The following is a 14,277-nucleotide window of genomic DNA, read 5'->3' on the forward strand; positions in this document are numbered from 1 at the left end:
GGAAAATTTGCACTCATCAGCCCGGAAGCTGCGGATGGGACGTACTTGGACGTTCCAACATGAAAACGATCCAAAACACAAGGCCAAGTCGACCTGTCATTGGCTACAGCAGAACAAAGTGAAGGTTCTGGAGTGGCCATCTCAGTCTCCTGACCTCAATATCATTGAGCCACTCTGGGGAAATCTCAAGCGCGCAGTTCATGCAAGACAGCCCAGGAATTTACAGGAACTGGAGGCTTTTTGCCAAGAAGAATGGGCAGCTTTACCATCTGAGAAAATAGAGAACCTCTTCCACAACTACCACAAAAGACTCCAAGCTGTCATTGATGTTAGAGGGGGCAATACACGGTATTAAGAACTGGGGTATGTGAACTTTTGATCAGGGTCATTTGGATGTTTTTGGTTGTCATTAAGATTTAAAAAGAGAAAACACAGGAGTTTGACAATAAATGGCTTCACCCAACCAATAACCGTGAGTGGAGAAAAAGTTATCATTCATATTCTCTGAAACAAGGCCAAGAAAGGAAAAATTCTGCCGGGGTATGTAAACTTTTGAGCACAACTGTACATGTGAATATGTAGTGTGTGTATGTGCAGTGTGTGTGTTTGATGACATAGTTATATTTGAAAAAATGTTTATTTTTTTCAAGAATAAATGTGGATTGTTGTGCATGAGGAAAACAATAAGACATCCCCTGAAAAACAACGAACCCATCTCTCACAGCAAAAAACTATAGACCCTGTGTTATTTTTGAGGAAACATGGTGCAAACTGTTAAAATTCAGTCAAATCCTCCTTTCTCCATAGTGGAGATTTCTGCCATGCTCAGTGAGGACATACCCTGAAGACTTTCACAGACAAATTCATTTTTCTGGCATGTTGCTAACAGATAACTTATAGTAAAAGCAGTGTGGACATGTAACCATCTATGTGGTCACATTCTGCTTATGGAGAAGGTCCTAGAGATGAGCAGACCAGCGCTGGATATAGATACGATGGAGATGTCCTACCTGGTACATACTCCATGACCATGCACAGATGACGTGTAGTTGGAAAGGAGCACAACATGGAGGCCACGAAGGGACAATCTGCAAATGTTAGGATGTCCCTCTCTAGAAAGGCCCGTTCAAGTCTTACTGGATCTTTCAGCTTCTGCTTGTCCAGTTTCTTCATGGCGTATAACTGTTTGGAGTCTTTTTGGCGCACTAAGTGGACGGTTCTGTAGAGGAAGAAAATCGGTGGTTTATAATGTATTCTTACTAACAGTCTGTCTATAGATCTCATCACATCTCCTGTACTAATGGTGAATACTAGATATGCTGCCATCGCTATATAGATGATCTCCACTGGGAGGTCCTCATCCATGCCCCATCGTAAATGAACTGAATAATGACAATTAGATGTGCACAGAAGAGATGAGAGAATTAATTACAGTGAAATAGAATTCTACTCATATTTTACAAAGATCTGTATTCACCAAAATGGCGATTTTATTTTGTAATTTGCTTCCTCATGGATTCAGCAAAATGATGAGCAAGTGAACACTATTTTCTAAACCTTAAAAGGCCTTCAAAATGTTAAAAAAACACATTCTTATCCTCACCTCTCCGGCCCCTCTGCCTCAACTGCCTGGTCCGCACTTTCAAATCTCTGCTGCCAGTGCAGAAGTCCAAACATGTCTAAGGCTGAGACAGGACTTCTGGCATTGAGGAGGTCTAGGAGGATTCTGCACAAACGCATAAAAGGTCACGGTGTCGTGGAGTTGGGAACCTTCATGCTCTTGCATAGAATCCTCCTGAAGCTCCTCAAAACTAGAAGTTCTGGCCCAGCGTGAGCAGCGGCAATCTGAAGATGTGGTGAGGACTGGACGGATGTTGGTAAAAAGCAGAGGGGTCGGAGAGGTGAACAGTGAGGTCAGTATAAGTCTATTGTCCACTTTTTACATCTTACATTTATTAGGCTCTGGGGTCTGGAGAGAACCCAGACCATAACAAAAGACATTCAATTCGTGAATCACATTTCCCAGGAAAGTCTGCATGAACAGGCGAATGTGAATTATGCCAGATCCGCTCTTCTCTAGAGAACAGGGATGTGGACCCCAATAATTCCTCTATGGTAACACTGTACGGGCACAGAGACAGAGGGATCGTCATAAGGAGCCCTAGAAAACATATATTATGCCGACATCAAGCTCACCCAAAAGCTCCACAGCTGAACTGTTTGATCTGTTTGTAGTCGCTCTTACAAGGATTTCTCCCTGGGTTCAATGATCCGATCAAGGCCTAGAAATAATAAGAAATGGCATTAAAGCATAAAATCTGCAGAAAGATAAAATCTGTGGATGCAGGAACTTCTCCTGTATATTATGTGGACGTGATACAAGCCAGACCCCCACAGACACCATTATATATAGGGGATATCCCCCATACACAGACATCACTGTACTGCAGGGGAGGAGACGGGAGATCACACAGCGGGGGCAGGAATAATAATGCCGCCATCACACACAATAGATCTGATCTACAAGAAGAATAGGGATATCCCCTCGTCATATGGGGGATAATATTATATGTGTAATTCACCCCCGTTACCTGATGGTACACAGACGTCTCCGCTGATACTTACACTGACAGATTCCTGGACCTCGGGGGTCTCACATATTCCACCGTCATTAATTGGTGGCACAGATATTCCTATAATAATGAGGAAACGTTTTGTATTAGACGATATCAGTACATAATATATAACATCCATATTAAGAAGGAGATGAGACGGGCTCTGTACACGGTGTAATACTGGTATATGGGATTCTGCACACAACGTATATATTTATGGCTCCTCCATAGATGGATATTCTGGACCATAAATGGCCATTGTTCAGGATCTGATTCATCCTAGAACAATTACATGATTGGGGACCTAGGAGCCTCCTTGTACATGATGGAGAAGAGCACAGAGGAGAGAAGCAGAATTACCTGCGCCCCCTCCATTATAGTCTATAAGGGGCTCCGGAGCCGTCACCAGCCTCATACAGAGGTTGGAGAGTAAATCTACATGTTCTCTGCCGTTCTCTATAATATCTCGATATGTGAATGTAAGAATATTAGATGATTGCTCACCTTCCATCAGATCAGTGTTCAGCCCCTGCTGACTGGTATTAGGGTCCGGGATAGTCAGGTTTTCCCCCTCTTCGGAGTCACCTTCTGATGTTTCCTGATGGGTTTAATATGTGCAATTAATATAACATTTCACAAATACTAAATTACCGTACACAGTCCATCCTCGACTTATGAACTTCTGACTTACAAACGACTCCAAGATACAAAGGGTTGATGTTGAAAAAAAAGCTAATATTCACCCTCCAGTCCTTTCCACTGTCATGTGCCATTTCTCTGGTCTCTTTACTATTGTCTAGGACTTCCGGCCGCATTCAGGACCCAGAGGTCACTGTTCATCATAAGGTCATAAGGATGAGGCTGGAAGTCCTGCCCCATAGTGAAGAGGCTGGAAATGTGGTGCACTATGATGGAAAAAGGAGGACCGGGTGGCGGGCAGCGAGCAAAAAATTATTGTTTTTTTTTACCCTGTTTTAACTTATATACAAATTTGGGTTACAAACAAACCTATAGGATTTATCTAGTTTGTGACAAGGGGACGACCTGTACATAAGTCAGGAAGTACTAAACTAGGACCTAGGGAATAAGCTCAGTATTGGACGGACTATGCATAAGGGAGGAAGTACTAAACCTGGATCTACGGGACAATCTCAGTATTGGATGGACCATACACGGCCGCTCCCTCCAGAAAATCCACATGAATTTGTAAGGGACTTGTATCTACAGCTGTTTTCTAATAACTTCTATTATCAGAACTGCAGCATTTACAAGATGGAAGATTGTGATGATGGAGTGAGACAGAGACGGAAACACAACCTCTGCAGCCGTAGAGACAGGCGGCCATAGAATATCCTGCACCTCTGACATCATAAATCTGCCCCTCTGCTGTATGACGGCTAATCTGGAGAAGATCAGACCAGGACGTGTGATATAGAAGGTGATGGATCCTTACCAGACGCTCCAGTGAGCCGGCCGGACGCTCCAGTACATACAGGACATTTTGGGCCAGTTGTATAATAAAGGCCAATTCTCCACTTGAGGATTTTTCTTCAGACTATAAAGATGGAAATAAATAGAAAGGGAAAATCATGAGAGAACATGGAGGAGGCCGGTTATGCCACCACTTTACTCCTGCGATCTACTTTACAATTACTACATATCTGGTGACTTGGTGCCAGTTGTCTATAATATAATCAGGGATGTGTCCGTCTGTCCGAAGCCTCTATAGACTGCGCCTGCACAGTCTGGCCCCAGACAGAAGAATGCATCCAGCCATTACAGGTGACAGATAAGATGAGTATATGGCACTGGAGATCGCAGTATGCGTAGGCACTGAAGGCATACTGCGTTCAGAGCCTACGCATACCTAGGCCGGGGGAGGAATGCAACGTCGGAATCGGCGCTTGTGCATAGCGCGCTATCTGGCGCCATTTTAGTGAAAGCAGATTTGCAGTGTGTCTTCAATAAAATGACACTGGACAGCGCTGTATGCGCACGCGAGTACTCTGGCGCCTTTTTGTTGAATACATGCGGTAAATGTGTCTTCACTAAAATGGAGCCAGATTCCGATTGTCATTTCAGTAAAATAACACAGGTGACGCGCTTCCGGGGAGCGATGGAAAGGTGAGTAGGATGGGTAGCACATAACAGGATGGGGGAGCAAGATGGGGGAGCACAAAACAGGATGGGGGAGCACATAACAGGATTGTGGAGCACATAACAGGATGGGGTGCACATAATAGGATGGAAGAGCACATAACAGGATGGGGGCAGCACATAGTATAAGGGCAGCACATAACAGGATGGGGAGCACATAACAGGATGGGGGAGCACATAACAGGATGGGGAGCACTTAACAGGATGGGGGCAGCACATAGGATAGGGGCAGCACATAACAGGATGGGGAGCACATAACAGGATGGGGGAGCACATAACAGGATGGGGGCAGCACATAACAGGATGGGGGAGCACATAACAGGATGGGGAGCACATAACAGGATGGGGGGGCAGGATGGTGGAGCACATAACAGGATGGCAGAGCACATAACAGGATGGGGAGCACATAACAGGATGGGGGAGCACATAACAGGATGGGGGAGCATGGACCAGAATGGGGGCAGCACATAACAGGATGGAGGAGCACATAACAGGATGGGGGAGCACATAACAGGATAGGGAAGCATATACCAGGATGGGGGAGCATATACCAGGATGGGGAAGCAGGATGGGGGAGCATAGACCAGGATGGGGGAGCATGGACGAGGATGGGGGAGCATGGACCAGGATGGGGGATCATGAACCAGGATAGGGGACCATATACCAGTAACAAATGCTCCCCACCCGGGCGTAGAATGGGTTCAATAGCTAGTATACTATATTACTGTCGGCCTAAAGAACAATTTTATGTGAATAAACTTATATTCCATCATTATTACTTTTATATGTTTTGTGCAGATTTCTGCTACTTACCTGTTGCACCAATGTCCTGATGTTCTTCTGTAAATGCTCAAGATATGCTGAGCTCATACGACCTTGCTGGTATTTGGTCAGGCAGTCTCTCACTAGCTCCATAACCAGCCGGTAAGTGAAGCTGAGGACGCCATTGGGTAGTGGTAGCACAATGTCAGGGGCATAGGTGGTAAGAATCCCCTGCAGCAGTGCTAACACCTGAAAATTGTCTGAAGGAATTTCAGACATTTCAAATAAATCCAAATCGCAGTCAGTAAATCACTAGCTATGTAGTTAATCACCAACAACAATGACACCGGAATGTCAAAGTGACACTGTAGCTGTAAACACTGGCACAAGTATTGTTGGTGCATTATGATGTCATAATAGCAGTGATATCATCATGGAATGTTGAGATGTTACCTTATATGGAGCTTCTCTCCATAAAAGTAAGTTGCCTAGCAACACAAGCAGCATCATCACAGGCTGAGCATCAGTACCAGGTGCAGGCATGGAGGAAAGACCTGTGGGGGCTTTACTCCTCTGACCAGCGGGGGTGATTTTTATGTTTTAAATTCAATCATTTACATCTGTTCTACATAATAAAAAATATATAATTTCTATAAGAAATCCAGATTCAGATGCTAAAAGAAGTATATTTACTGGTGGATCAGAGACTGCAACTCAGAGGCCCACACCTCCCCCCACATCCGCTTCCCAAGATAGGGGTCTGTGCACAGCTCTCCGCAGCAGCCAGCAGCCAGGCAGCATTATGTGGTGAGTATGGCAGCGCTGCAGTGCTGAAATCAGCAGGTCTGCGGCAGCACGGTATGGCATAGTGCGCCTGGGACCTATGGGATCTTCATGGGTTTGTTCAGCGCCGCGTACTTCCATACTGGGAAGTGAACAGCGCTGATGACATCACATCTACAGATACATGATGGGACGGTGTAAGTGTGGCCGCCATCATGCCTGTGACTTGGTAGGTTTCCTCAGACGGCAGCTCACTCACCTCCCAATGTGGAAGGAAGCGGCCGGAAAATCCTTTTAGTCTATAAAAAAAATTAAGATTCCACCAATTCTTGCAGACAATTTTTTTTGTTCTTCTCACCTCACAAAAAAAACCAAATGATGAAAACATCTCATGTACCGCGCACTGTTACCCATAAATATTGTAGCTCGTTCCATTGAGCTCTTGGTCAAATCTAAACAGAAAAATGAAAGTTATGGGTCAATGAGTAAAAAAGCAAAATAAACTGGATATCTGTGTAATTGTATCAACCTGCAGAATAAAGTTAATTTGTCTACAGTGAGCGGCAAAAAAGAAGGAAAATAAAAAAGTGATGGAAGATTTATTTATTTATTCATCGTCACTCATATCATACCATTAAAAAGAAAGAAACTGTAGTGGTGGTGAATTCTGATGTCATAATAGGGGTGATGTCATCATGGAATCTTGTGAGGGAATCATATATGGAGCTTCTCACCTTATAAGGAAGTTGCCTAGCAACAGTGAAGATGCTAAAACCATAGGGTGAGCATCAGTGCTTGTATGTAAGAGGGAGCTGTGGGCACCGGGCTCTTCTCATCAGTGAGGGGATTTATAAATATATTTATTAATATCTGTATACACAATAAAAATCATAATTACGTATTTAGAAGAAATCCGGATTCAGGATCTAAGAGAAGTATCTTTATCTGGGGGTCCAGGGAATGAAGATCAGAAGCCCACGCCTCACCACCCCCCAACTTCCCAAGATGGGGGTCTCTATTACAAATATAACCCTGCCTGACATTTGAGAAAATCTAAATTTTGTTAATTATTACTAATTTTTATTACGAAACAGAAAAAAGAGTCGGAATCAGGAGAATTCAGGGATGTTTAGATATTTAGCTCAAATTTTGAGTAGGTGACAGATCCTCTATAATCTTGGTGAATAAAACACTAGTCCTAATAAATCTCCTCCTACGTTCTCCGATCACCACCATATTTGTATTCCAAGAGCCTCAAAGCACCGGAAAGAGCAAGTAACTGAGGAATCAGGCGCATTCTAATCTGTAACCATGGAGACACATAGGCTGCATAGGAGCTGTATATGACACGCCCCCTGGGCCATGTTCAAGGGATTACCCGGAGCCGGATCTGGATAGGGGTAGTAGTCCTTGTGGCGGTGACCCGGTCCGTGCACAGGGTGTCAAACTAAGTGGCAGTCTATGGCAGTAGATGTTAATTTGATCGACTACGCCACCCGTTGAGTACGCCGCCGCTGCAGAGCAGTCCGCTGAGGCCGGTGGTATATGTGCAGCAGTGATGGTATAACCCCCAACGGGAGGGGTATGGCCTCAGGGCAGCAGGTGTGGATGATGGGTGTAGTTATGTTGTAGAAAGGAGAGTCAGAGACTTGAGGTGCAGTTTCAGGGTTTTTACTCACGGTTGTTCTCTCAGTCACTCTGGCCTTGAGTGACCACCCGAGCCGTGCTGCGTCCACCAGGTCCTGGACTCGGCTAACCCCCAGGCAGTTCTGGAGCGTGGCCCTGAGCTCCCTTTCTCTCTCTCTGTCTCTGGCCATTCCCACCAGGGATCCACCTTTGGCCGGCTCCCTCGGGTCTCTTGGTGGTCAAACCTCCTCTGGGTTCCCTGACCCTATGCTTGGTGTGCCTTTCTGGTGGATTTGGTGAGGGTCGTGGCAAATCTTGACCACGACCTCCGGTTCCTGGCTGAGGATAAGTGGCCTCCACCAGTTCGGGTTCCGGTACCCGTGTCCGCCAACCCTTCACCCTTTTTGGTCTGATTCTGGGTTCTTAGGGTTCCTTCTGACTCTGCTTCTCTGGGCCTTTCTTCCTCCTCTCTCTCTTCAATGCAGGCTTGGCCCTGGAGCTGGGCCCAGCCGGAGCCACAGCTCCCTGTCAGCCCTCCTGGCTGAGCTCCCCTGCTAAAAAGACCCTGTCCTAAGATGGTGCCCACCTTATATACTCCCTCTATGTGTGAGCCCAGGTGACTAGCACCCAATGAGCTCCTAGCTTTACCCAGAGTACTCCCCCTATCTGCCCCTACACTACTGGGATGTTCCACCCCCCTCCCACTCCAGCCAGGGACAGACGCTGTAGTACCTGCACATATACTTGGTGGGAGTACCATTGTTCTGTCCCCCGGAAATGGGATGTATGTAGTGCATGCAGCCTACTGAGCTCAGTTCCACACTCCATCCTTACCCGGGAGTGGAATACCACACCTCTGGCTTGAGGTGTAATACCCCTGTAGCAGCCGAGTCCTCAGGGTGCTACATATACACTACACAAGATTTACAAATTTGTTTCATTTTTTATTTTAAGGAACCAAGAAAAAAAAATACTGTAAAAGATCTTCTAACAACGAGAAATGATTCCAGGATTGTCTTTCCACTATATATACAGTATATACTCACAACACAAAGGTTAACTAATAGTTTTAATGATTTTCTGTAATAAATATTTGTATAAATATGAGAAACATTTATATAAAAATACAACAAATAATAATAAAAATTTCAATTATAAAACAAGAAATACGTCTTATAATAATATTACTCAGCGATTTATAAAAATAACAAAGTTCTTGTCGCTGCTGCTCCTGACGACCAATCAGATTTCTGCCGTTTTGCCTCTTGCAGTGCGGAATCGATGGCTGGAATCTGACTGGTTGCTACGGGCAACACTTTCATTATTCTCTACACTGTTTGTATAAATAATCCTTAAACTCTCGTTGCCGATAGCAACTGATTAGAATTCAGCTTTTACATTTGTAATTTACAGAAGAAAAATAAACGTGATTTCTGATTGGTCGCTAGGGGTAACAAAGACGCTACATGACAGCTGAGGCTCCGTGACAATGGCGTCTGTTACTCCAGGTACTGGATGATGGGCCGGACACAGGTGCAGCCCACCGTCACCAGCTGCTTCTCCAGCCTATAGGTGGGGACACATCCTCTCATCTCACCACGCAGGACCAGGATCTCCTGTCTGATGGGGACTGAGTTCATGCTGAGGTCCACATGACCCTCCGGGTCCAAACATCCGCGGTGGAGACATCGGGCCTCGCTGATGACCGCAGGGAATCTGTTATTGTCCACATTAGAGCTGGTGGAAGGAGATGAGAGAAATCAGGACACAGCAGTAACCATGTTTAGTCCCCCATACTCCGGCCTGCTGACCCCCATATATCATTATTATTATTTCTGCCATTACTCCATGTACATTCACCTGTATTCCCATGGAGAGATGGAGCGGCTCCTCACACTGTCCGCCATTACTTGTGCAGAACTCCGACTTCCGACCTTCATATCCACCTTCACACGTGGAGGAAATGTGGTGTCCGGTGTGAAGAGACATCCCCCTCCGGACACTAGAGGGGCCTCCCAGCCATCAGCGCCAGGGACCTGCCCTTCTCTTCCATGGACACAAGAGATGAAGATCAGAAGAAGCAAAGTGGAGAAAACCTGAGGACAGAAGATGTCACACATGTGATAGGGGACATTGTGGAAGTGTCAACATTATGTAGTGATATAAGTAAGGGTTAAATAATGGATCAATAATATACACTAATAATATTCATACTCGTATGGACCTATCCCAAAGATATGCAACAGCGCTCAAGCCAAGAGCAACCAGATATGACTATATAACACATATAAGAAAGTCCAACATTTTAAGTGGAATTCATTCAACAATCTATTATACTAGCTATTGAACCCGTTCTACGCCCGGGTGGTGAGCATTTTTATTGATATATGGTCTCCCATATATCGTATGAGTATGTGTTCCCCCCTCCTGGTATTTGTGCTGCCCCCATCCTGTCCCCACGATCCTATCCTGGTATGCATGGCACACCTCAACCCCAATCCTGGTATGCATGGCACCCCTCATCCCCAATCCTGGTATGCATGGCACTCCTCACCCCCAATCCTGGTATGCATGACACCGCTTACCCCAATCCTGGTATGCGTGGCTCTCCTCATCCCCCATTCTGGTATGCATGGCACCCCTCATCCCCAATCCTGGTATGCATGGCCCCCTCATCCCCAATCCTGGTATGCATGGCCCCCCTCATCCCCAATCCTGGTGTGCATGGCACCCCTCATCCCCAATCCTGCTATGCATGGCACCCCTCATCCCCCAATACTGGTATGCATGGCAACCCTCATCCCCCAATCCTGGTATGCATGGTACCCCTCATCCAGCTATCCTGGTATGCATGGCACCCCTCAACCCCAATCCTGGTATGCATAGTACCCCTCACCCCCCAATCCTGGTATGCATGGCACCCCTCATGCCCAATCCTGGTATGCATGGCCCCCCTCATCCCCAATCCTGGTATGCCTGGCCCCCCTCTTCCCCAATCCTGGTATGCATGGCACCCCTCATCCACAATCCTGGTATGCATGGCCCCCCTCATCCCCCAATCCTGGTATGCATGGCAACCCTCATCCCCCAATCCTGGTATGCATGGTACCCCTCATCCCCCTATCCTGGTATGCATGGCACCCCTCAACCCCAATCCTGGTATGCATAGTACCCCTCACTCCCCAATCCTGGTATGCATGGCACCCCTCAACCCCAATCCCGGTATGCATCGCACACCTCATGCCCAATCTTGGTATGCATGGCACCCCTCATGCCCAATCCTGGTATGCATGGCACCCCTCATGCCCAATCCTGGTATGCATGGCACCCCTCATCCCCAATCCCGAGATGCATGGCACCCCTCATCCCCAATCCCGGTATGCATGGCACCCCTCATCCCCAATCCCGGTATGTATGGCACCCCTCATTCCCAATCCTGGTATGAATGCCACTCTTCATCCCAATCCTGGTATGCATGGGCCCCTCATCCCCAATAATGTTATACATGGTACACCTTATCCCTATCCTGGCATACATGGTACCCCTCATCCCTCTCCTGGTATGTATGGTACCCCTCATCCTGGTGTGCTTGGTACCCCTCATCCCAATTCAGGTATGTATGGCATCCTCATCCCAGAAACCTGGTATGCATGGCACCCAATCCCTCATCCTAGAATGCATGGTACCCCTCATCCTTATCCTGGTATGCAAGATACCCCTCATCCTGGTACGCATGGCACCCCATACCTCATCCTGGTATGCATGGTACCCCGCATTCCTATCCTAGCATGCTTGGTACCCCTCATCCCTATTCTGGTATGCATGGCACCCCTCACCCACCCAATCCTGGTATGCATGGTCCCCTCACCCCCCAATCCTGGTTTGCATGGTCCCCTCACCCCCCAATCCTAGTATGCATGGTCCCCTCAACCCCCAATCCTGGCATGCATGGACCCCTCACCTCCCAATCCTGGTATGCATGGGCCACTCATCCCCCAATAATGGTATGTGTGGTAGCCCTCATCCTGGTATGCATAGTCCCCTCACCCCCCAATCCTGGTATGTGTGGTACCCCTCACCTCCCAATACTGGTATGTATGGTTTCCTCACCCATCAATCCTGGCATGCATGGTCCCCTCACCCCCCAATCCTGGTATGTGTGGTACCCATCACCCCCCAATCCTGGTATGCATGGTCCCCTCACCCCCCAATCCTGGTATGTGTGGTACCCCTCACCCCCCAATCATGGTATGCATGGTCCCCTCACCACCCAATTCTGGTATGTGTGGTACCCCTCATCCTTGTATGCATGATCCCCTCGCCCCACAATCCTGGAATGCATGGTCCCCTCACCCCCAATCCTGGTATGTGTGGCCCCCTCATCCCTTTCACACTGTACACACATACAAAAAAAAATAAACAGTTATACTCACCTTTCTTCTCTGTGCTCCAGCGCTGCTGCGTCCTGTTTTGCCGGGGGCCTGTGGAGGAGTGCGGCGCTGGAGCACCGCGCTGTCCGGCGCCATTTTGCTGAAGACACACTGCAAATGTGTCTTCAGTAAAATGGCGCCGGATAGCGCTATGCGCATGAGCCGATCCGATGCCTCACTCCTGCCCCGGACTTCGGCGAAAAGAGGCGCCGTGGCAACGCTTCCCCCAGTCAGGTAAGTATGTATGTATGGAGATCGCGGGATGCGTTCAGTTTCTACGCATACCGCAATCTCCGGCGCCATATACTCCTCTTATCTGTAACGGCTGGATGTATGATTCTGTTTGGAGCCAGACTGCGCACCGCGCATGCACAGTCTATCGAGGCTTTAGACAGAGACACGCATCGCAGGTTATATTATAGACTAGATATAGAACCCGTTCTACTCCCGGGTGGCGAGCATTTTTATTGGTATATGGTCTCCCAGGCTGGTATGTGCTGCACCCCTCCTGGTATTTGTGCTGCCCCAATCCTGTCCCCGCCTTTCTATCCTGGTATGCATGGCACCCCTCATCCCTATCTTGGTATGCATGGCACCCCTCATCCCTATCCTGTAATGCATGGCACCCCTCATCCCTATCCTGGTATGCATGGCACCCCTCATCCCTATCATGGTATGCATGGCACCCCTCATCCCTATCCTGGTATGCATGGCACCCTTCATCCCTATCCTGTAATAGATGGCACCCTTCACCCCCCATCCTGTAATGTATGGCATCCTTCACCCCCAATCCTGGAAGGCATGGCACCCCTCATCCCCAATAGTGGTATGCCTGGCACCCCTCATCCCCACTCCTGGTATGTGTGGTACTCCTCATCCCTATCCTGGTATGTATGGTATCCCTCATCCTGGTATGCATGGCACCCCTCACCCCCAATCCTGGTATGCAGAGCACCGCTCACCCCCAATCCTGGTATGCATGGCACCCCTCAACTCCAATCCTGGAAGTCATGGCATCCCTCATCCCCAATCCTGGTATGCGTGGCACCCCTCATCCCCAATCCTAGTATGTGTGGTACTCCTCATCCCAATCCTGGTATGCAGGGTACCCCATCCCTCATCCTTATCCTGATACGTATGGTATCCCTCATCCTTGCATGCATGGGCCCCTCACCCACATCCTGGTATGCATGGCACTCCTCACCCACATCCTGGTATGCATGGCATCCCTCACTCCCATCCTGGTATGCATGGCACTCCTCATCCCTATGCTGGTATGCATGGCCCCTCATCCGAATCCTGGTATGCATGGCACACCTCATCCCCAATCCTGGTATGCATGGCATCCCTCATCCCCAATCCTGGTATGCATGGCACCCCTCATCCCCAATCCTGCTATGCATGGCACCCTTCATCCCCAATCCTGGTATGCATGGCACCCCTCACCCCCCAATCCTGGTATGCATGGCTCCCTCATCCCCAATCCTTTTATGCATGGCCCCCTCTTCCCCAATCCTGGTATGCATGGTAACCCTCATGCCCAATCCTGGTATGCATGGCTCCCACATCCCCAGTCCTGGGTATGCATGACTCACTCATCCCCAATCTTGGTATGCATGGCTCCCTCATCCCCAATCCTGGTATGCATGGCATCCCTCATCCCCAATCCTGGGAAGCATGGCACCCCTCATCCCCAATCCTGTTATGCATGTTACCCCTCATCCCCAATCCTGTTATGCATGGCACCACTCATCCCCAATTTGGTATGCATGGCTCCCTCATCCTCAATCCTGGAATGCATGTCATCCCTCATCCCCAATCCTGGTATGCATGGCACCCCTAAGCCCCAATCCTGTTATGCATGGCACCACTCATCCTCAATCCTGGTATGCATGCCATCCCTC

The sequence above is a fragment of the Phyllobates terribilis genome, unplaced genomic scaffold, assembly GCF_046119375.1.
Source record: "Phyllobates terribilis strain yellow unplaced genomic scaffold, ASM4611937v1 Scaffold_81__1_contigs__length_6697587, whole genome shotgun sequence".
NCBI lineage: Eukaryota > Metazoa > Chordata > Amphibia > Anura > Dendrobatidae > Phyllobates > Phyllobates terribilis.